This window comes from Sturnira hondurensis, unplaced genomic scaffold (assembly GCF_014824575.4).
Source record: "Sturnira hondurensis isolate 20B ecotype Veracruz unplaced genomic scaffold, ASM1482457v3 Scaffold0001304, whole genome shotgun sequence".
Taxonomy (NCBI): Eukaryota; Metazoa; Chordata; class Mammalia; order Chiroptera; family Phyllostomidae; genus Sturnira; species Sturnira hondurensis.
The window spans coordinates 5,224,728-5,249,106 of NW_028073935.1; the positions used below are offsets into that span (position 1 = coordinate 5,224,728).

Genomic DNA, 24,379 nt, shown 5'->3' on the forward strand with positions numbered 1-24,379 from the left:
CACTTGGCACACCCAGGGATACCAAAAACTGCTTCAGAAAACAGAGGCCCCTCCCAAGGACGGTATACTAATATCTATTGGGCTCTTCTGTCTGCCACCAGTTGGAAAGACAGAGATTTGTGAAAAGGAAACAAAATGTTTAGTTAATGCTATTTAGGCCTAATGCCTTCATTAAAATATTAAAGTCTTTAAGGGTATACACCTACACACACACACACACACACACACACAGCACTCCCTTCTACCCAACTCCGGGTACGGTAAATCAGGAAAAGAGCACATGTCCGTTTTTCAGGTCGCTGGCACTGTGGGCTGTGTCACTGTCCAGGCAGGATCTCCAATTAATCCAAAGTCATGCGGCACCTTCCACTGGCAAGAGTTCTTTGTACCAAGTTCCAGTCAAAGTCTCTCCTGCTTTCCAGGCCACTCCGCCAAGCGCCCCAAAGCCGCATGGACCTCTTCTACCAAAGCTGCAGGGGTCCGCACTCCACCAAAAGCATGTCTTTCTTCACCTGGCTGCAGGGATCTCCATTCTCGCAAAGCTGCGTGGTTTTCCCTTTCACCTGGGCAAGAGGAGGTCTTAACTCTGTTGAAGCTGTGTGGCTCTCTCTCCTCATGGCTACAGGGGTCTACATCTTTCCAAAACAGCGTGGCTCTCCCCCTCACCTGGACAAGAGGGGGTCCTTACTCTGCTAAAGCCACATGGCTCTTTCACAGGTGCTGTAACTTGGGGGACCTGCCCCAAGAGCATGGCCACAGCTATTTAACATATCTATGAAACCAGTTAAAAGCTATAGATATGTTAAATGACCATTCCAGAGGTTAGGTGTGAAACTGTTGCTATGCAAAACAGCTCTCAATGGCCCTGCTCCATTTGCCCCTCCCCCCTGGGGGGGGAGAGGACATCTTAATATTTCCTGGACACCCTGAGCTCTGGACCCCACTCCAAATTCTTTTCTGGGGCCCCCCTCCTGGCTGCGCCCTGTTACAATAAGGCACAACAAATTCATATGAACTACTGAGTCCTGTGGAGGAAAAGGGACGGCACAGCCACTCTCTCAAGGGGAAAGTGCGCTGACTCTTGCCTTGACAAGCTTTTATTGCTTTTCTGGGCACATTGCATGATGGTCCTCATTTCCTAAGCACAGGTTCGCTTTAGGTGGTTACCTTTTACAGAAAACAAAGGAGAGGATGCTGTTAATCACATCAGAGAAGGATATTTGCAAATGCAAAGGGAAAGTGGTTGAACCGGTTATACTCCATACTGGGGAGGTTTAGCAGACTTTAGGAAGTTATTTTAAAGATATGCAGTAAATGTTTTCTGCCTCAATTTAGGGTGAGGGAGGTTTGTCAAAAAGCAAGTCTCAAAGGGACATGTACAATGCAGGCCTGATTCCCCATGGGAGAACCTATATGTAGGCACGGGTCCTGAGCATCTCAGAGTGGGAGCTGGTCTCACGCCATACAGAACGGTCATTAATTTTTATATTAGTAAAAGATTCTCTTTCCCCTTTTGAGTGTTTTTGTTTTAGGAATACAGTGTTGTCTCTGTCTCTTTTTAATTCAGGAAAGATTTGTGAGTCCTCATGAGCTATTAATATGGTAGGATTGCGTCACTTGAGAAATGGCCTGTCACTGAGACTCAAAGGGGAGATAAGAAGGGTTTAATTTCACCATAAGTGGGGTGCCACTGTCAGGGACACAGAAAACTTAATTTCCTACCAACATCTGCCACCAGGTCTCTGACTTGTGTTTCTTGTGTGTTCAAAAGTTGATGATCCTGGGGCAGTTGGGTTATTGCATGCTGGAGCAACACATTTACATGTCTTCTGATGTAAAGGAGAGAAAAATGAAGTCATGTTAAGTCCTAGGACTCAAAGTGTCTGTGCAAAGTATTACCTTCTTTTTCTAGGGATGTATTTGTCTTACAGGTATACAGGTTCAACACATAAAGATAGTTGAGCCATAATAAACACAGGTTGTTTTTGGTCTTTAATAATATCTCAGCTGGACTCCCCCAGAAGCCGTCCTTGAGATATGGTTTCAAGGGCTGTATTTTATAACTTGTGAGGGGATAGCAGGAAGTATCAGGAGGGGAGTGGGGAAGCCAGCGGAAAAAGGAAAGGAAGACAATAAAAGGTGCGTTGGGAAGGCATTCCTGAGGGTGCTAGAGCTCAGTCTTAAGGGGAGTTCTGGAATACACTGAATAAAGTGCCTCCCAGCTACCCCAGTGGAGAGGCGGCCTGTCTGTCTGAAGCCTGCTTCTGGCCCAATAGAACTCTGGTCAGTTCTTCCAGCTTTGCACAGGTACAAAGGGACAGGCTTTCCCAGAAATAAGACTTCAGAGAACAGAAGGGACAATAGAGAAATATGGGCTGGCTCTGGTGTTCTCTGTTACTACCCACTCCTCACATGCTGTGTTGTGTTGTTTATCCTGTTACTGATTCTTCATGCTGATGTTGTTATACCCACATCAGGAGTATTAAGTTGAGCTATGGACTTCTGCTATAGTTGGTCCCAAGGTCATGGTGATTTCCACTATTTCTCCCTGTACAACCCATTCTATGTTCCCCTCACCCTCAACTAGCACTTCTGCTGGCCTAGGTTGCTTCCTTGATGAAGTGGCCCAGATATTTGCAAATGCAAAGAGAAAAGTGGTTGACCTGGTTATACTCCATATTGGGGAGGGTTAGCACAGACTTTAGGAAGTTATTTTAAAGATACGCAGTAAATGTTTTCTGCCTCAATTCAGGGTGAGGGAGTTTTAGCAAAAAGCAAGTCTCAAAGTGGCATGTATAATGCAGGCCTGATTCCCCACGGGAGAACCTATCCATGTGCGTGGGTCCTCACCTTTGTGCCTGTGTTCTTTTGTCCCAGTCCATGATCTAAGCTCTTGTTACCATGCCCTTCCCTGCTAGGATTATTGCACTGCTGACTGATATCACTAGGCATGAGGAGATGTCCAGTGAGTGTCTGAGTTCCAGAAATAATCTTCCCTGCTCCCATTTCCTCCTGATGATAGGATCAATTTCTTTGTTGCCTGTCTGAAGAGCCCAAATGAAGAGAGGCCTTTAGATTTAAAGGAAGTTTGCGCCCCTGGCAGAGTATTCTCCACTGCTAGAAGAGCCAGGACTCTATCAGGGACTCAGGAACGTGGCACCCTGGTATATATACAACAAAATATATATTGCTTCCCATAGCACAGCATCCCAACCCTACAAAATGTTATTTCAAGGCTAGAGCCTTAGCTGTGATGTTAGAGACTGTTCTGTTCTGTCATTATATTCTATCTACCAGCTTCTGGGTGTATGATATATGACAGAACCAGTGGATCTTATGGTATTGTACCCTTTGTCATACCTTGTTCACTCTAGAAAGGGAGGCTCCCTGGTCCCAGGTGATATTTTGGGAAATCCTATGGTGATAAATCTGAGCATTGCTTGCCAGGGCCCTGAAGACAGGAAGACAAATCCAAACGCAGGATATGTATCTGGGTTTGTGGAAATCAACTTGCCACCAAGTTGATCCCCTGCGGTTGTCTGTTCTTCTCGAAGGAAGGTATAGTAACACTGGCTGCACATTGGCCACTGCAGCCAATGGGGGTGGTCACACTGTCTAGAATCTGCCTTGCTGAGAGGCAGCTCCATTCCTGCCACCACGACTACTCCATTCATAGGTCCACTGCATAAACACCGGGTGCCCCTGGAAAGAGGCTGGTCAAATCATCCTGGATACTGGTGCCCCTCTGTTGTGTATGCTCCTTCATGTGACACATACAGATGGGCCAAAGATGAAGTTTGTTTGGGGTGAGAGGTGGTAACACCCTCACCATGGTTATGCCTCTGTTTCATGGCTAAGCTACTCTTCCTTCAGCTGTAACCAGTCACTTCAACAAGTCTCTTATCTTTGGGAACTTCTGTTCTGGAAGCAGTCAGCATTCTCTTGATCACATACAGTCTCACATGCAGGGAAACTCTCCAGAACTTTGTCCTGATGCTCAGCTCCACTCTCATGGCAGCAAACAGGCTCCTATATGCCTGGTTCTAACCCAGTTCGGGGCCAGTTAGGTAAATCCTTTGTAAGCATCAAAAAAGTGTCTGACCTCAGTTGCTTCGGGTTCTCTTCGTAATGTGGAGTGATGTTAGCATGGTCATATATTGTCCAAACAGGGGCACTTTTGACAATTAAGCCAGGATAACAAATAAGAACCAGTTATCTCACACAGAATGGGATTATCCTAATTACCTGCCCCCTTTTTCCAATCTCAGCAGCCAATTCCAGGATGACTAGTAAATTCCGTCTAAAAATCCTGTAACACAAGCTTCAACTTCCTCATTGTCCATAATGTCATTCCTCTGCATAGACTCTCAACTCCTTTTCTTCCTGATTCTTCTGCCTTGTAAAACTCCAACCTTGCTTACAACTTGTAGGTAATTTTCTATTACCTACATCACAGCAGCAAAACATACAAAAGCATGATGTCTGGTTTCATTTTAAAACACATCCCAAGAAAGCTTTCAGCCCTGCCTGGAAACCTTACCACATTTTCTTGGCAATTTGCCTTACAATATCCAAGACAGATTTCACTTTCCTCAAACCTTCCTTGCCCCTCATCCTCCATTTTCACGGATATTCTTGCTGGTTTTTTTTTTTTTTTCTTTGCTAAAAATAGAGGCAACTAGAAGGGTATTTTGTCATTTTCCCGGCACCACCTTCTGCCATCCCCACGTCATTTCCTGCCTAAACTGTGCAGTAGCTCCTTGAGAGACTCCTTGCCATACCACGGGCTATGCTCAGACCAGGGAGACCCTGAAAGGTGAATGCACGTCATCCATCTTTCTACATCTAGCGCCTATGCCACAGGAGTGTTAGCTGAATTTAAACGATCGGCTCTCAGGATCATCACGCAGTAGTGTGGCATTCTCCTCAATAATTTCCAGCGTCCTCTGGCTTTTAAGAGTCACCTTACCTCCAACAGCCTCGGTTTGTAAGCACGATCCGTGCCTCCTCCGCTCTACACCCCAGGTCCCCGCCCCGTTCACGCCCCGTTCTCGCCCCATCCAGTTTCCTTCTATCAGAAACTCGGCGCTCCGCTACGCCGCGGATCGACTCCCTCGGCACTCCTGGTGGGCGGAAGTGGAGGGTAAGCGGTTGCTGGCTGCCACCCGAGAGTGCTTCGTGAGCGGCCGGGACCCTGTTGGAGCGTGCCAGAGGGGCGGCAGGTGGGATGAGGTATGTGTTGGAGCCTGGACGCTCTGGCTGAGGGCCAACCCGACAGGCGCAAACAGGCGGGGCTGCGGGCCCGACTGGTGGTGCAGTGGGTGGGAGTGGCAGGCGGCAGGCGATTGTCGTCAAACCTCTGTCCCACGAAGGGAGGAGGAGCGGCGCAGTGTTTCCGCTGCCTTCGCGCAGCGCGGGGCCCCGACCCCCCCCAACTCTGACCTTTGAGGGGTCCGGCATTGCGTCTCCGCCTCCTTGCGCCCCTGAGCTATTGTCACTGACTGGGCTCCAGAATGTGTTGGTGCAGTGCGAATACGTTGGTGCAGAGCGAGTGTGAGGCACGTTCTGCTTATGTTCGCCACAGTATAGAGCTTGACTGGGCGTTTCCTAGGCGCCTGTCACTGTCTTAAGCATTTTCCTGTGACGGGTTCGGTTCCTCTGGAGGTAGATAGCTGCTGTGGAAACAACACGGGAGTGACGGGACTAGCCTCAAGTCAGGTTACTGTTCAGCTGTCATTGAGACCCTGCATGGTCAGGTTCTGGGGCGGCGCACCCACCCACAGTTAACCTCTTCTTCAACATTTAGTAGAGACACTGCTTGATTCCAACAACTAGTTCTTGAGAAAACTTGTTTTTAAATGGGAATAAGCTAGGTTTAGTCGCTGAAGGTTAATCATACCAATAAGTATGAGAAAATTTGTTTCATTGTTTTTATGAATCTGAGTAAACCGACAAGGAAAACTTTAGAAAAATCCTGTAAAAATCAACCACATCTTAATTAAATAAATCATCTGAGAGCACTATATTGGGAATCTAGTTCTAACTCTAGTTAATGTGGCTCTATCTCCCAATGATTAATAATATATTAGTACACTCTGGGCAGATTCAGTGTAAGTCACTAATAACAAAGAACTAAAATCCAAAAGGGTCACCTGTGTGCTGAAAGTTGTTGACTCAAAGGGTGATAATGGAAAGAGGATGATGTGCTTACAACTAAAATGTTCTGTTTAAGTAGGAACAATCATTTTAAGCAGAGAAGCAGAGGATCTCCCATTATAATTTGGAAAAACACTTGGGAGATTCAGAAAATGATTTTTTTCTTGTCAACCATTTAATTCCCTGTACTAAATATAATTTGAACTATTCTCTTTTGAAAAGACTATTGTTAACCTGCTATATTAAATTTCTATTCTACAACTATTTGAGAGCTTGTTATACAAAACACGAAAAAAGAAATTGGTACTCAAAAAGTTGGCAGAGACAGTCTTCTAACAAAGGATTCTGGACAATTTCTAGTGTCAGAAAGTGGCAGCATTAAGCCGTATAGGCAATATTGGTTATACACTTAGTTTCTCAATCACTTTTCCACCCATTTTCCAGCTTACTCCTCTTCATCTAACCAGGATTCCCAGTATAGCACCTACCACATAGTAGGAGCTTAACTGTTCATTGAATTGATGAGTTTTAGGTCATTTTTGAGTAGAGAGGATTTTGAAATTGACTGGAATGGGAAATAACATTGACCACTCTGCTAAGCAGTATGCTGGAATGTGAATTGTTCACAGCCCTGGGAAATATGTTCATGGATCCCCTGGAGTGTCTGGTGAATCCAGTAGTGTAGTAGTGTTTATTTATAATCACATGATTCACTTTATGTTAATTTAAAATAACAATTATTGGTATAAACACATAAACTTAAAGCAATTGTAGAGAAATTATGAATCTTCTTTTTTATAATATATTTTATTGATTATGCCATTACAGTTGTCCCATTCCACCCCCCTCATTCCCCTCCACCCTGCACACCCTCTCCCACCGACATTCCCCCACTTTAGTTCATGTCCATGTGTCATAAGTTCTTTAGCTTGTACATTTCCCACACTACTCTTGCCCTCCCCCCATCTATTTTTTCCCCACAGTCTGTGCTACTTATCCTCGGTACCTTCCCCCACCCTTTTCCTCCTGCCACTCCCCTGTTGCTAACCCTCCATGTGATCTCCATTTCTGTGGCTCCACTCCTGTTCTAGCTGTCCGCTTAGTTTGCTTTTGTTTTAGGTGTGGTTGTTAGTAACTGTGAGTTTGCTGTCCTTTCACTGTTTGTATTTTTTATCTTCTTTTTCTTAGATAAGTCCCTTTAACATTTCATATAATAAGGGCTTGGTGATGATGAACTCCTTGAACTTGACCTTATCTGAGAAGCACTTTATCTGCCTTTCCATTTTAAATGAAAACTTTGCTGAATAGAGCAATCTTGGATGTAGGCCCTTGCTTTTCATGACTTGGAATACTTCTTTCCAGCCCCTTCTTGCCTATAAGGTCTCTTAGGAGAAATCAGCTGACAGTCTTATGGGAACTCCTTTGTAGGTAACTGTCTTCTTTTCTCTTGCTGCTTCTAGGATTCTCTCCTTCATTTGAATCTTGGCTAATGTAATTATGATGTGCCTTGGTGTGTTCCTCCTTGGGTCCAACTTTTTCTTGACTGTCTGAGCTTCCTGAAAGTGTATTTCCTTTGCCAGACTGGGGAAGTTCTCCTTTATTATTTGTTCAAATAAGTTTTCCACTTGTTGCTCTTCCTCTTCCCCTTCTGGTACCCCTATAATCCGGATGTTGGAACGTTTAAAGATGTCCTGGAGGTTCCTAAGCCTCTCATCATTTTCTGGAATTCTTGTTTCTTAATTCTTTTCTGTTTGGTTGTTTCTTTCTTCCTTCTGGTCCATTCCATTGATTTGAGTCCCAGTTTTCTTTCCATCACTATTGCATTTCCTGTGCCTTTTCCTTCATTTTACTTAATGTAGCCTTCATTTTTTCATGTAATTTGCGACTAAAATCAACCAGTTCTGTGAGCATCCTGATCACCAGTGTTTTGAATTGTGCATCTGATAGGTTGGCTATCCCTTGGTTGCTTAAAAGTATTGGCTCTGGGGCTTTGATTTGTTCTTTAGTTTGACCCATAATTTTTTGGTCTTAACGTGCCTGTTACATATGAGGGGCAGAGCCTTAGGTGTTCACCAGGGCAGGGCAACCCAATCACTGGGTTGTGACACTGTATGTGGGGGTGGGGTGAGAGAGGGAACAATGGCGCCTGCTTTGGTCTCTCTCTCGGATCCCAGTCACCTCTACAGCTTCCCACAAGCAAACTGGCCCCTCTGGTGCTGGTTCCTGGGTGGGTGGACCTGTGTATGGCCTAGGACCCCGCGGGTCCCCGCTTCGAACTCTCCTGTGAGGATGGGAGTCACTCACTGCACCTCAGCCCCCACAAGTGTTTTCAATCAGTACTTTTAGGCTTTATTTCTGGTTGCTGGAGCTCTGGGTTGCAGCTTCAGTCTCGCTGCCCATTTTTGCCTGGCTTATCTGCATATCTCACTGGGTATGCTTGTTTCCTCCCGGCACCTGGAGCCTGCCAGCCACCACTTTTTCCTGCTATGACCCCTTTCTTCTGGCCACCCACTCTGCCCCTCTTACTGTTCTGGATGAATGGTTGTCAGACTTCCGTACAGTTCAATTTTCTGTCTGTCCTGGTTGTGTTTTTGTTTCTAACTCTTTGTTGTCCTTAATTTTGGTTGTGCGATGAGGCACATTGTTTCCACCTACGCCTCCATCTTGGCTGGAAGTCGAAATTATGAATCTTGAAGCTGTGGGCGCACAGGTGTCCTTGAGCTTCAGTTTGAAAATTACAGTAAAAAGTATTTTGGCTGAGAAGTCAAAGAAACTACCCATCTGTGCCGTAGCCTGGGCTGAATTACCTAGCCTCTTTGGGCTTCAGTCTCCATTATTCTATACTCAGAGGATACGTAAAGCTAGATTATTTGATTTCTTTTTTAAAAAACTTTTATTTATTTATCTTTAGAGGGGAAGGGAAGGAGAGAGGGAGAGAAATATCAATGTATGGTTGCCTCTAGTGTGTACCCTGCTGGGAACTGGCCTGCAACCCAGACATGTGCCCTGACTGGGAATCGAACCACGATCCTTTGATTCGCAGGCCCATGCTCAATCCACTGAGCTCTGCCAGCCAGGGCTTATTTCTTTAAAAAAATATTTATGTGTTTTTAGAGAGAGGGGATGGTAGGGAGAGAGAGACACATCAGTGTGTGGTTGCCTCCCATGTGTACCCACCACTGGGGACCTGGCCTGCAATCCAGGCCTGTGCCATGATTGGGAATCTAACCAGTGACCGTTTGGTTCAAAGGCCTGCAGTCAATCCACTGAGGCACACAGCCAGGGCATTGATTATTTCTAAGAGTTCTTTTTGCTTTGAAAATTTCTAACTCAGTGAATTTTATAATCACTTAGCACTTGTCTTATCCATGAGTTGTCTTAGGGGCTGTGGCTGTTACTGGTGTTTATATATCTGTCAAAAGACAAAGCTCTTGCTGGACAGGTATTAGTCTCAGTCATTTTGTATTTCCCAGTTTTAGCATATGCCTGACACACACTAGGAATAAAGTAATGTTAGCCTAGATTCTAAGGGGGCATTTATGCCCTCTCAAAGAATAGCTAAAAATGAAATTGTAGTATTATAAGAACAGCAACAATTTAGAGGGAGGGATCTGTTGGGGTACAGTAATTGGGAAGGCTCCATGGAAGTCAGACCTTAAGGGGAAGGATGTGTTCCTTCACAGGAAAGACAAGTGAGCATTTGGGCAGCACAATAAGAAGAAAGGCCCACTGACTGGTTAAGTGAGTTCATTTTGAATAATGGAGTGACTTAAAGGTCAGGCACAGAAATTTGAAACTTTATGAACATTTTTTAACTTATTACTGGGGTGGGCCATGCAGTTTGCCTTATCTATGATTTTGTTTTTAGTAATTTCTTCTGCTCACTATTTCTCCTTTACAGTAAATCTTTGTGTCAATAATAGAAAGAACAGTGGACACCTGGGCTTGGGAAACCTGGATTTTAGTTAATTAGAATATATATGGCACAAAGTGGATCCAAGCAGGCACCTAGAATGTTACCTGGCACACAGTTAGCATTAGTAATCATTGTGCTACACTGAATGAGTTCTCCCTTTGTTACTTGCTAGCTGTGCTGCTTTTGGCTGGTTTGGCCCTTAGTTTCATCTTTGACGAATTTTTTTAACCCTTTTTCTTCTTACAGAGTTCTGTGATTTTGGAGGGTATATGATTTAAGTTTATTGTATTATAACTTTATTCAAAGACAAGACAAAAAGCTAGGAATATCTAACTTTAGTTTAATTTTAATGAAAGCCCCATGTGATTGACATAATGAGTATCTGGATAAATCAGGGTCTCAGCAGGAATCAGAATTCCTCCATAGTTCCAATAAGAAGATTTTAATAAAGGGACTACTTTCAGAGGCATAGCAGTGTGAGGGAACAGGGATAGTGAGGCCTGAAGAGAAACTAACAACTGGAAGGGATAAAAGGTGAAAGTAGAGTCCACTGAGAGTTGGAGCCACAGAGTGTATAATAATTGCCTGAGATGTGCTTGGGGTGGGGGAGTAGAACTGATGTCCCCCAACATGAAACTGGTCCACTTCTAAAACTCAAAGCTCAGACCTACTGCTTGTTGCTTACATATGGTCTTTCATCTTTCTAAACCCCACTCAGTTACCTCAATTACAACTGACTGCTCTTTTATCACATCTTTGGTCACTCTCATACCTGTATCCATCTGTATCCTCTTGCTGTCAAATTCTTAGCCCGGGATCATCTCAGTTCCTTACCTTCTGTGATGATTGAACTGAATTGCTGAGACCAGCAAGGGAAAATCCTAGTGTATAGATTTGTACCTCTATAAGTTCATGTTCACCAATTTCAACTGGCCATCAAAGACTTTTCTAGAGTTTTCCTCCTCAGCGTTTGGTTCTGTTCTTTCTTTTACTCTCTATTTTTCTTTTTAAAATATATTTTATTGATTATGCTATTACAGTTGTCCCAATTTTTCCCCCATTTGCCCCCCTCAACCCAGTATCCCCTTCCCTCCAGCAGTCCCTTCCCTTAGGTCATGTCCGTGAGTCATGCATATAAGTTCTTTGGCTTCTTCATTTCTTATACTATTCTTAAACTTCCCCTGTCTATTTTGACCTACCATTTATGTATCTTAATCCCTGCACCATCTCCCCCATTCTTCCCTTCCCTCTCCCAGCTGATAACCCTCCAAATGATCTCCACATCTATGATTCTGTTCCTGCTGTATTTATTTGCCTAGTTTGTTTTGTTTTTTTTGGATTCAGTGTTGATAGTTATGAATTTGTTGCCCTTTTAATGTTCATAGTTTTGATCTTTCTCATAAATAAGTCCTTTTAACATTTTATGTAATAATGGCTTGGTGACTCCTTTAACTTGACCTTATCTGGGAAGGACTTTATCTGCCCTTCCATTCTAAATGGTAGCTTTGCTGGATAGAGTAATCTAGATTGTAGGTCCTTGTTTTTTGTCTTAATACTTTGTATTAATACTTTGTCTTAATACTTTTTTGTCTTAATACTTTAGTATTAATACTTTGAATACTTCTTGCCAGTCGTTTCTTGCCTGCAGTTTTTTTTTGTTTGTTTGTTTTTGAGAAAACAGTTGATAGTCTTATGGGAACTCCTTTGTAGATAACTCTCTGCTTATCTCTTGCTGCCTTTAAGTTTCTTTCTTTATATTTAACCTTTGGCATTTTAATTACTATGTGTTTTGGTGTGGTTCTCTTTGGGTTTCAGTGCTTCCTTGACTTGTATGTCTATTTCCTTTATCAAACTGGGAAAGTTTTCTTTTGTTATTTTTTCAAATGAGTTTTCAATTTTTTGCTCTTCCTCATCTTCTTCTGGAACATCTATGATTCAGATGTTGGTACGTTTAAAGTTGTCACAGAGGTTCCTAAGCCTGTCCTCATTTTTTAAAAATTCTTTTTTCTTCTTTTGATTAAATGCTTTTTTCTTCCTTTTTTTCCAAATCATTGATTTGATTCTCAGCTTCATCCTCTCCACTGTTGGTTCCCTGTAGACTTTTCTTTATTTCACTTAGTATAACTTCATTTCTTTCATTATGTTTTTGTCATACTCAATGAGTTCTTTGATCATACTGATCGCCAGTATTTTGAACTCTGCATCTAATAAGTTGGCTGTCTCCATTTTTCTGGGGTGTTGTTCTGTTCTTTTATTTGGGCCATATTTCTTTGTCTCCTCAATTTAGCAGCCTCACTGTGTTTGTTGCTGTGTATTAGGAGAGCTGCTTTGACTCCCTGTAAAAGGCCCCAGGAAATTGTACGGGGTGGAGCCTTAGGTAATCGCCAGGTTACGGCAACTGCTTTACTGCTTTGTGGATCTGTGTGGGGAGAGGGGACTGTGCCGCTGCCCGTATCTTCTGGCTTCTGGGGGTGTACCGAGCATTCTCCTGTTTCTAGTCACTTCACCCACTCCCCTTATGTGACTAGCACCCTTCCAACTGTTGTCCAGGTATTGAATCCCAGAATGGGTGAGTTTGCATGTTTTATGAACATTCCGGCCCTTTAAGGGAAGTTTCCTGAAAGTCTACCTGTTTCTTCTGCTGTCCCAACCCCCAGTGGTTTTTACAGCTAGAAGTTACAAGGATTTATCTTCCCGGCACTGGAACCCTGGGCTGTGCAGTCTGGCCTGGGGCTGGGATTACTCACTCCCAAGGTATCCCTCCAGAGTTTTATCAACCACACATGAATGTGGGGCCGCCTGTGCACATTCAGCTGCCTCTCGGTGCCTCACTGTGTGTCCTCACCTCTCCGCCCCTCCTACCCATCTGGATGATTGTGGCTTCTTTAAATTCTTGGTTGTTGGACTTCCAGTGCTTCAATTTTCTGACAGTTCTGGGTGGTTTTTTTTTTTTTGTTGTGAGATTAGTTGTAACTCTTTTTGTGGTTGTGTGAGGAGGCAAAGTGTGTCTACTTCCGCCTCCATCTTGACCAGAAGCCCCCTGATTCTGTTCTTTGCAGAATCCCTTTGAAGCATTTTTCACTTGTCTCAAAACCCCTCATCCTTTCATGTAATCTGTACTGTTAGTAGATTATCTTGCCAGCAACTTCAGTATTTACAGAACTATCAGGGAAGAATCCCATGCTTTTTCCCCCCAAAAAACTTTTCTCTTTCTCCAGTTACACTGGAAGAGATTGTGTTTACGTTAAGATGTTCCTTGAACCTGGGTTCTGTATCCCGTCCACTTCTGCCTTTTGGAGCAGTCCACTCACTTCTTCTTCTCTTGCCAAAGTCTTCTCCCTGTGAGCCTTTAAGCATGTTTAGAGACAGACAATAAAGCAAATCAGAAAAGCAATAACAATAAAAAAGTATCATCCTCCTTTGACTTAACATTTCCCTGTTAAAATTCCTCTCTGTTCTTTCCCAAATCTTGGTGGACTAAACAAAAGTAGGAATCAATTCTATTTGATAATATTGTTCAGGTGGTCTCTCTTTCTTGTGGAAAAAACATTTTTTGGAAAGTTATGTTTTCTAACATATCAAGAAGTAATATTTTGTTCACCCAGTTGTTGATAGGTCATTAATACCTAGTGGAATGAGTTAGAGGACCAGCCACTTTTAGACCTATAGCTTTTGGCTGAGAAATGTAGTAAAGGCAATTGGCCTGCTGAGGCAGATGATTTTATGGTTCCTGAGAAATAAAGAAGACTTTAACTAACATTTTTAATTAAGATGAAACCCAGTGCTTTTAAAAGAAGAACTGGGTAATCAAGTACTTATGTAACAGATCAGTTAATGTGGGAGCTCTGGAAAGCCAGATTGTCAGACTTTTCCCCTGTGGACTATCTTGCTTTCAGTATTCTTTCCCAGTCACCTCATGAACGGTTTCTTTTCTTTAAACCCTTAGCTCCAAGTATTGTAGCAGGAGTGAAAGTTTTTTCCGTATCCCCCCAAAAACATTTTAAAATTGACTGTCATTTATCATTACTTTTTTAAATCATTGGGTTTTTTTCAAATGAATTAAAACATAAATACTTCTGCTTTTATTTAAAAACAGTATACTTTAGTTTTATTTTGTTTATAGGAGTAATGAAGGAAAGAGAAAGCCAGGAAAGCAGGGGAGCTGTGGCTTTAACTATTCAATGCTTCCTTTCTGCAGATGTCCCTTTTGAGACCCAGAGAATCTTTGTAGTACAAATTTGTATGCCATGGATTCTTTCAGATTGCTATTTTTTGTTAATTATGATTTTGAGATGGAGCAGAAGAGAAATGAGTAATAGAGAAACTGTACCAAAGAGTTCATGAGTCTGTTACTAAGACTTGTCTGTCCCACCCTGTGCTGCTAGCTGGTAAAATGTGTGACAGAGCTTATATAACTTAACCTTGATTCTACTCAGGAATAATAGAATCTGAGTTTACAGAAAACTGAAGGAAGTAAATTACCATTCTTTAAGAATGTTTCCTCAATTTTTCTGGAAGGTGCCTCTGGGGCTAGCTCAGCCCAGACCCAAGGGGCAAGACTATCTTCAGATAGGTTGAACATGACTGAAGGAAGATGTGGTGAATTCAATAGTTTGATTATGTTGTTGGGAGGCTTAAGATACTAGTTGAATGTACTTTTATTGTGGAAACTCACTAGGCAACTCTGCAACTAGATTTTTCTGGAGTCCTTTGGATCCAAGCTGACTCTGGACTGGCTATGTCTACATAGTGCCTCTCAAACTTTAGTGTTAACACAAGTGGCTGAAGTGTAGATTCTCACTTAGTGGGAATGGGCTGGCATTGTGGAATTCCACCTTTCTGGTTTGCTCTCATTTGCAAATTTGAGTGGCATGGGGAGATGTGGAGTTTGGAAGTTTAAAATTCTTTTTAGTGTTTTCTTGGGGGGAAACTTTTACTTTTCTACGGCTTGCTCTAATAGAATATTGCTTTAATATTGGAGGCTTTCTTTGATCTATTTGGTGATGATTCTCCAAGTCTTCAGTGAATCAGAACTTCCTTATTTTTAACTCCAGGCGTTAATCCCTTTAGCTGAGCTGAGCCTTTGGAGACTTGACAGGGTAAGACACTTACTCTTTTTGCTGACATTTCTTGTCTGCTATTTAAATCAGCAAAATTCTTCTTAACTGAATAGTAAAAAGTTCTAAACCTATTTTTGTGGTTACATTTTATGTTTTTGTTTTCCTTAATATTATTGCTGCTAGTTGTTTTTATATGTATTTTTAGTCCGAAGTTATGTTAAAAAATAATTTGCTATCTTTTATTCTGCCAGTAAATATTTTGAAAAAATCAAAGATTGTGCTACAATGAAATATGGACAAATTATAAAATTAAAAATTTCTGACCTATTTTGAAGAAACACTTTAAATTTATCATGTGCTTCATTGAAGGAGAAGAGGCAGATGAGTTAATACCAATATAATATAAATCTAAAGAAAATGCATTTATTTAAGTAATTATTATAAATTATGAGAAAATCTGGCCTTTCGTCTTTGTTTTAATGAAATGCCTTTATAGTGGTAATTTTCTCTTTTGACCTGTGATGGGTAGGAGGTTAATTGATGTTAAATGGATGCTTTGTTAATCCTTCATCAACTGCTAAATTGGTATGTGGGAATATAGGTCAAGGCTACACAAGGCCATGACCAGCTTGTTTTCTCAGGGAGGTTTTTCCTTTTTCTCCAAACCACACATTCTATCCAGCTGTAAGTAGAGGAGACTCTCCTGTCTCCCCTCCCCCTCTCTCCCTTTCCTTTTCTCACTCTCCAACTCCCCCACTTCTTTCCCCAGGTCCCCCCACTCCTACCCCTTCTTCCCTCTTGGTGCTGCTGAGTGACAGCTTGTAGATGTTGCATGCGAGGAGTTCAGCAGGCGCTGTGTGGTCTGAGTGTGTGGTCTCCACTCAGCCCAGAGGCTGCTAACAGGGTAGATGAGAGAGAGCAAGACTGTTTACTTTAATTTATTTCGGATGCCAGAATTGGGCCTCCTAAACTTGATTCCATAGCTAGCAGCTTCAGTCCCTCACAGCTGTGTTGCAGTTGCAGCTTTGCACCAGGTCTCTCCTAACAGGCACTTTACATAGCATCTGCCTGTTTAAATCCCTCTCAGCTCAGAAGTGTTAGTGATACTGCTGAGCCCTGTGATGATTTTGCTTTCACTATGTCAGATATATGGCCTTGAAGAAGTTTCTTTTGAGGTAGAGCTAGAGAAGTAAAGCAGAAAATTTAAGATAAGTGACAATGTTCATGTATTTTTAGAAATTGGGAAAGCTGTTATAAAAAATTTGGGTCACATTAATTCAACTCTGCATCTGGGAGTTATATGACATACTGTCATGTTTAGCAGCTTTAATAAAATTAACCAATTTAAGCTGACAGTTGATTCCTTGACTTATTTTTGAGAATCTACCTTGATTTTAGCATGCCTGTTTACTGTAGTTATTATATTTGTCAGCAATGATAATTGGCTTATTTCATCATATAGATTTCACGTGCTGAGACAAATGAAACTTTGTTTTTTATGTAGTAACATAAGTTTAGGACAGTATGTTTTTTTTCTGATTCTTTCATTATAAATGGCTTAGCAATAGTTTCTTGATTTTTATTCCTCTGTCATTCCTGAACATTCTTGTTGAGAGATGATTAGGTATTTTGTTATTTAAGTAAACATGTGTAGACTCAATATCAGTTGGGATTTTGCATTGTTCAGTTTCTTCATTTCCCTATCTTCCCCATGGTCTTGACAGAATGGAGTTGTTATTATTGATGCATTCTAGGGCTAGAAAGTTATTATTATTGTTATTATTGATGAAGTCTAGGGCTAGAAAGTCTAGGCCACTGACATTTTCCAGAGGAGTTAATATGTGTATTTTATTGTTGTTTTATTGCTTTTTGCACTACTTTTAACCCTGAGTTTCAGTACGATCTTGTGCACTTAAAGGTGGGAATACGTTTTGAGAAATACGCCATTGAACAATTTTGTCTTTGTGCAAACATCACAGAGTGCACTTATACAAACCTTGGTGTTACAGCCTATTGCACACCTAGGCTATATGGTATAGCCTATTTGCTCATAGGCCACAAACCTGTACAGCGTGTTACTGTACTGAATACTGTAGGCAATTATAACAGAATGACATTTGTATTTATAAACATACCTAAACATAGAAAAGGTACAGCAAAAATATGATTATAAAAATAAATTATGGTACACCTGTGAAAGGCAATTACCATGAATGGAGCTTATTAGGACTGGCAGTTGCTAGTGAGTGATGAGTCAATGTGGAGACCTAGGTCACTACTGTACATTATAAACACTGTATGTCTAGGGTACATTAAACTTGTAAAACAGCACAAGATAAAATTAAAGCACAGAAGAAGTGATGCAGTCAAGAGACATATATGTATAAGACTGTAGCAGGTGTAACACAGCATACTGTTTTTCAGCAAAGTTTCTGTTAATAAGTAGAAAGAGTAACCTCTAAAATAATGATAAATAGTATAGTAAATTCTTCTTGAGTCATATTTTGGACTGTTCGTGCCTGTTACATATGAGGAGCAGAGCCCAATATGTTCACCGGGGCGGGGCAACTCAGTCACTGGGTTGTGATGCTGTATGTGGGGGTGGGGTCAAAGGGGAGCAATGGCGGTCCGGTCTGCTGCCTCCAGCCTCTGGGGCCGCATGCCCGTCCCACTGTACGTGAATGTGTGACCTCAGTTTGTGCCACTTTGCACACTCACTGGGTTCTCCTGCTGGGGCCTGTGAGGTCCGTCTCACTGCTCACTCCTCTGCTGGTTTATCTGTGCGAGAATGTGTGACCGGGGCCAGCCTGCCCAGCACCCTCACTGGGTCTGCAGTGCTACCTGCTGCTACCCCGGCTGCCTGCGCGCCTGGGTCAGGGGATCTTTCTTGCCTGACCCTGCTCCACTGCTGGCTCTGCCCCCTTACCAGTCCAGTTGAATGGTTCATTGTTGTCAGACTTTGTATAGTTCAATTTTCTGTTCTTTGGCTGCGTCTTTGTTTACCAAACCTTTGTTGTATTCAAACTTGTTGTGGGAGAAGGCACAGTGTTTCCACCTACGCCTCCATCTTGGCGGAAGTCCTAACTCTAAGCGAAAAAGAAATAGCGAACTTCTCAGACGCACAGTTCAAAACACTGGTGATTAGGATGCTAACAGAACTGGTTGATTATAGTCACAAATTAGAAGAACATATGAAGGCTAAACTAATTGAAATGAAGGGAAATGCACAGGAAACCAATAGTGATGGAAAGGAAACTGGGCCTCAAATCAATGGAGTAGACCAGAAGGAAGAACAAAACATCCAACCAGAAAAGAATGAAGAAACAAGAATTTAAAAAAATGAGGAGAGGCTTAGGAACCTCCAGGACATCTTTAAACGTTCCAACATCCGAATTATAGGGGTACCAGAAGGGGAAAAGAAATAGCCACAAGTGGAAAACTTATTTGAACAAATAATAAGGGAGAACTTCTCCAGTCTGGCAAAGGAAATAGACTTCTAGGAAATCCAGGAAGCTCAGAGAGTCCCAAAGAAGGTGGACCCAAGAAGGAACACACCAAAGCACATCATAATTACATTAGCCAAGATTAAAATGAAGGAGAGAATCCTAGAAGCAGCAAGAGGTAAGGGGACAGTCACCTACAAAGGAGTTCCCATCAGACTGTCAGCAGATTTCTCAAAAGAGACCTTCCAGGCAAGAAGGAGCTGGAAAGAAGTATTCCAAGTCATGAAATCCAAAGACCTACAGCCAAGATTGCTCTATCCAGCAAAGCTTTCATTTACAATGGAAGGACAGATAAAATGCTTCTCAGATAAGATCGAATTCAAGGAGTTCATCATCACCAAGCCCTTATTATGTGAAATGTTAAAGGGACTTATCTAAGAAAAAGAAGATAAAAAATACAAACAGTGAAAGGACAGCAAACTCACAGTTATTAACAACTACACCTAAAACAAAAGCAAACCAAGAAGACAGCTAGATCAGGAGTGGAACCATAGAAATGAAGAACACATGGAGGGTTAGCAACAGGGGAATGGGAGGAGGAGAAGGGGGAAGAAGGTACAGGAAATAAGTAGCATAGACAGTAGGTAGAAAATAGACAGGGGGGAGGGCAAGAGTAGTGGGGGACATATAGAATCTAAAGAACTTGAAACACGTGGTCATAAACTAAAGGGGGGAGTGGTGGGGTGTGTGCAGGGTGGAAGAGAATGAAGGGGGAATAGAACAACTGTAATGGTATAATCTATAGAATATATTTTAAAAAATAGTATAGTAAAGACATAAATCAGTAACACAGCCATTATCAAGTACTATGTGCTGTACATAATTTTATACGACTGGCAGTGCAGTAAGTTTGTTTATATCAGCATTATCACAAATGTATCAGTGATGCATTATGCTACAATATTACGAAGGCTAATCACATCAGTAGGTGATAGGAAACTTTCAGCTCCAATATAACTTATAGTACCACTGTTGTATGTGTGGTTCCCTATTGACTGAACTGTCATTACGCCTCACATAACTAACTATATGAAGTCAGTTTATATCACTGGTTGTGGAAAGCCTTCCTTCACTCCCTCTCCCTTTCAGTCCAGGCCATGGTTTTCCTTAGTCTCATTTGATTTTGAAACAGAAAACTTGAGGAATTTGATAATGTCAAATGCTTTTTTTTTTAAGTGTTCACTCCCTTATCTTTAATCTCTGACCATCAAATGCTTTTTAAAAACATACTGTCATCCTGTATTTTCTCTTGCTTCCTGTTTTTTTGATTCTGTGTTTGTGGTGACAGTGATAATCTACTGCTCCCAATAATTCCAAAGAAAAATTAGCATATTCACAGAACTGTGCAGTTATCACCGCTAATTCTGAAACATTTTTCTCACTCTAGAAGGAAACTCTGAACCCACTCTTAATCCTTTCTCATTCCCTCTCCTCTAGCCACCACTAATCAACTTTCTGTGTCTATGGTCTTACCTATTTTGAACTTCTGTATAAATGAAATTGTTGCTGGTGGAAGTGGGGCTCTTTCACGGGATATGAGGGGAGCATTCCATAGACCCATGCGTGGGAGTTGGTGAAGTGGGTCAAGATTTATGTATTCAGATGGAAGTAGAAGGCTGACTCTGTGTCCCATCTCTGTCCATCCTGCCATGGAAAAAGTCCAACTGTGTATTCAGTAAGGCCAAAACAAAGGCTGGGGTCCGGAGTTTCTGTTTCAGTGTTAAAGCTTAATCCTTTGGAGCCTGCAGGTGGCATCTAAGCAGTCTTAGTTCCCATCTATTTAGTTTAGCGCTGTTCCTGACTGCTTTGCCGTACCTAGTCTCCTACTTGCAGCCTGCTTTTGAAGTCCATGTGGCTTCTAGACCTGTATGGTTACTATGGACAGAATGTGCAAATGAAAGGGGGGCGTGTGTTGGGGGTGCAGTGGGGGAGAGAAAGAGAGAGCTTCTTTGTTAAATTAGGTTATATTATCTTGGGCTTGGGCAGACCAGAAGCTTTCCCACAGTAACCAGTCAGCTTATCAGACTCTCATGGGCTTTTGCTGTGTCTACCTCTAAACCAACTGATCCTTTTTCCAGGTTAGACTGATGGGCCTCAATTAATAGTCCAGCACCTCCTTCTGAGCCATTTTGACTCCTATTGCTCACTTGTTACCTCCCACTGCTCCTGTCAACAATCTGGTCAGGAAGTAGGGAGGGAGGAGTATTAGTCCTGGGCAGCAATGCTTTGATCCACCGAGGTGTGAAGCTGTAGCTTACTGGGAGAAAAATAATGTCTGATTCCCCTTGCTTCCTTCATTTATTAATAACTAGCTAACTAACCATGGTAGTAGAATCATACAATATGTAATTTTTGTGTCAATTATGGCAAAATATGTGCATAGTAGTAGTCATTATGTTATGTCTTTTACATTACCACACGTCTTTTACCTAGCAAGTGAAAATTATATACACACATATATATGATTGATAAATTATAGTCAGAGTCAAATAGTCATTATAAAGAGAATTGAATTTATGTTTTGGATACGCAGAAATATTTAAAAGGAGCTGTGAAATACTCTAGGCTTATAGTTGATAGAATGCCATGTGTGAGTATTATTAGTCACCCAGCCCTTTGCTGCAGTGGTTAGTCATGTAGGACCCTATACCCAACTGTCTTGAGTTTCACCAGTGTCATTGCTAATAACTTCTTTGAAATTTGATGTAGAACTCTAAATGGATAATTCTGATGGAACCAAATCCCTCCATGTCTACCTCATCTTTTATTGGGCTAAATCTTTTAGGAGTGATCAGTGAGTAGGAAAAAGAGCAGTATTCTATACTAGGTGGGAGTTGCCCTCAAGAGCAGTTGATTTTCTTGCAAAGGCAAAGTTTTCTGTGGAGCCAGAATACCCTGGCATTTTATTTTATTTTAAAATTTTATTTATTTATTTATTGTATTTTTTCTTTTACCATTTATCCCTCTTTTACTTCCCCCCACCCTGCAATCAACACAGTGTCCATGTCCATGAGTCCTTTTTCCTTTTTTAAAATTTATTTGAATGATTATGCCATTACAGTTGTCCCATTTATCCCCCTTTGTTCCCCTCCATCCTGCTCCCCCTTCCCCTTCCTCCTTTCCCCCCCTTTAGTTCATGTTCATGTGTCACAAGTTCTTCAGCTTCTACATTTCCCATACTGTTCTTGCCCTCTCCCTGTCTATTTTCTACCTACTGTCTATCTACTTATTCTCTGTACCTTCTCCTCCTGCCACTCCCGTTGCTAACCCTCCACGTGATCTCCATTTCTATGGTTCTGCTCCTGATCTAGCTGTCTGCTTAGTTTGCTTTGTTTTAGGTGTGCTTGTTAATAACTGTGAGTTTGCTATCTTTTCACTGTTCATATTTTTATCTTCTTTTTCTTAGATAAATCCCTTTAACATTTCATATAATAAGGGCTTGGTGATGATGAACTCCTTGAACTTAACCTTATCTGAGAAGCACTTTATCTGCCCTTCCATTCTAAACGAAAGCTTTGCTGGATAGAGCAATCTTGGATGTAGGTCCTTGCCTTTCATGACTTGGAATACTTCTTTCCAGCCCCTTCTTGCCTGTAAGGTCTCTTTTGAGAAATCAGCTGACAGTCTGATGGGAAGTTCTTCTTTTTTTAAAAAAAATATTTTATTCATTTATCTTTAGAGGGGAAGGAAAGGGGAGAGGGAGAGAAATATCAATGTATGGTTGCCTGTCGTGTGTACCCCACTGGGAACTGGCCTGCAACCCAGGCATGTGCCCTGACTGGGAATCGAACCGCAATCGTGTGGTTTGCAGGCCCGCACTCAATCCACTGAGCTACACCAGCCGGGCTGATGGGAAGTTCCTGGTAGATAACTGTCTCCTTTCCTCTTGCTGCTCCTAGAATTTTCTCCTTTATTTTAATCTTGGCTAATGTAATGATGATGTGCCTTGGTGTGTTCCTCCTTGGGTCCAACTTCTTTCGGACTCTCTGAGCTTCCTGGACTTCCTGAAAGTGTATTTCCTTTGCCAGGTTAGGGAAGTTCTCTTTTATTATTTGTCCAAATCACTTTTCCACTTGTTACTCTTCCTCTTCCCCTCTGGTACCACAGTAAGTCAGATGTTGGAACGTTTAAAGATGTCCTGGAGGTTCCTAGGCTCTCCTTATTTTTTTGAATTTTTATTTCTTCATTCTTTTCTGGTTGGATATTTCTTTCTTCCTTTTGGTCCACTCCATTGATTTGAGTCCCAGTTTTCTTCCCATCACAATTGGTTCCCTGGGCATTTTGCTTCATTTCACTTAGTGTAGCCTTCAGTTTTTCATCTAATTTGTCACTAAAATCAACCAGTTCTGTGAGCATCCTGATCACCAGTGTTTTGATTTATGCATCTGATAGGTTGGCTATCTCTTGGTTGCTTAGAAGTATTGGCTCTGGGTCTTTGAGTTGTTATTTTGCTTGAGCCATAATGTTTTGGTCGGTTTGAGCCTTTTACCCATGAGGGGCAGAAGCTTAAGTGTTCACCAGGGCGGGTCAATTCAGTCCCTGTGTTGTGACTGGGGGCGGGGTCAGAGAAGGAGACATGGTGTTTGTTTTGCTCTTTCTCAGATTTTGGTCCCCTCTGCCACTTCCCACAAGCAAATTGGGCTCTTCTGGTGCTGGTTCCCGGGTGGGTGGGCTTTTGTACATTCTAGGACCCTGTTGGTCTCTCCAATGAACTCTCCTGTGTGGCTGGGAGCCTCTCCCGGCACCTCAACCTCCGAAAGTTGTTTTATTCGGTGCTGTTAGGCTTTAATTCCTGTTGCTGGGGCCCTGCGTTGTGTGGTCTGTCTCACTGTCCGATATTTCACCTGGTTTATTTGCGTGTGAATGTGTGACCTCGGTCAGCTAGCCACCTTGCACCCTCACTGGGTCTGCTTGTTGTCACCCCACGCCTGGGATCTGCCAACACTGCCTGTGCACCTGGGTTGGTCTGACAGCCACTGCTTTTCCCTGCCGTGACCCCTCTCTGCCAGCCGCCAACTCCGCCTCTCTTTGGTCTGGATGAATGGTTCGTTGTTGTTGGACTTTGGTACAGTTCAATTTTCTGTCTGTTTTGGTTGTGTTTTTGTTTCTAAATCATTGTTGTCCTTAAATTTGGTTGTGGGAGGAGGCACAGTATTTCCACCTATCCCTCCATCTTGGCTGGAAGTCCTCCTTTTTCCTTTTTGTTTGAGCCCTCCACCTCCAACCCTATCCCCAAAGAGCTGTCAGTCTGCACTCGCTCTCTCTGAGTCTCTCTCTGTTTTCCTTGTTAGTTCAGTTCATTAGATTTTGCATATCAGTGAAATCATATGATATTTATCTTTTTCTGACTGGGTTATTTCGCTTAGTAGAGTGTTCCCCAGGTCCATAAGCGCTGTTGCAAAGGTAAAATTTCCTTTTTCTTTTTTTTTAAAGATTTTATTTATTTATCTTTATAGAGGAAGGGAAGGAGAGAAGGAGAGAAATATCAATGTATGCTTGCCTCTCGTGAGTCCCCTGCTGGGTCCTGGCCTGCAACCCAGGCATGTGCCCTGACTGGGAATCGAACCGTGATACTTTGGTTCGCAGGCCCGAGCCCAATCCACTGAGCTACACCAGCCAGGGCAAATTTTCTTTTTTATGGGTAAATAATATTCCATTTGGGCTGCTTCCATATCTTGGTGATGCAGTGAACACAGAGGTACATAAGTTCATTTGAATTAGTATTTCAGGGTTTTTTTGTTTTT

At 42.2% G+C, this 24,379-nt stretch overlaps 1 protein-coding gene across 1 annotated transcript in view; it reads left to right on the forward strand.

Moving 5' to 3' along the window:
- The first annotated feature begins 5,096 nt into the window (after positions 1-5,096).
- Positions 5,097-24,379, forward strand: part of EXOC2 (exocyst complex component 2) — a 273,565-nt gene continuing 254,282 nt past the window's right edge. The window contains exon 1 of the mRNA XM_037070417.1: positions 5,097-5,232. The gene's annotated coding sequence lies outside the window, so the exon portion shown is untranslated. The remainder of the gene's footprint in view (positions 5,233-24,379) is intronic.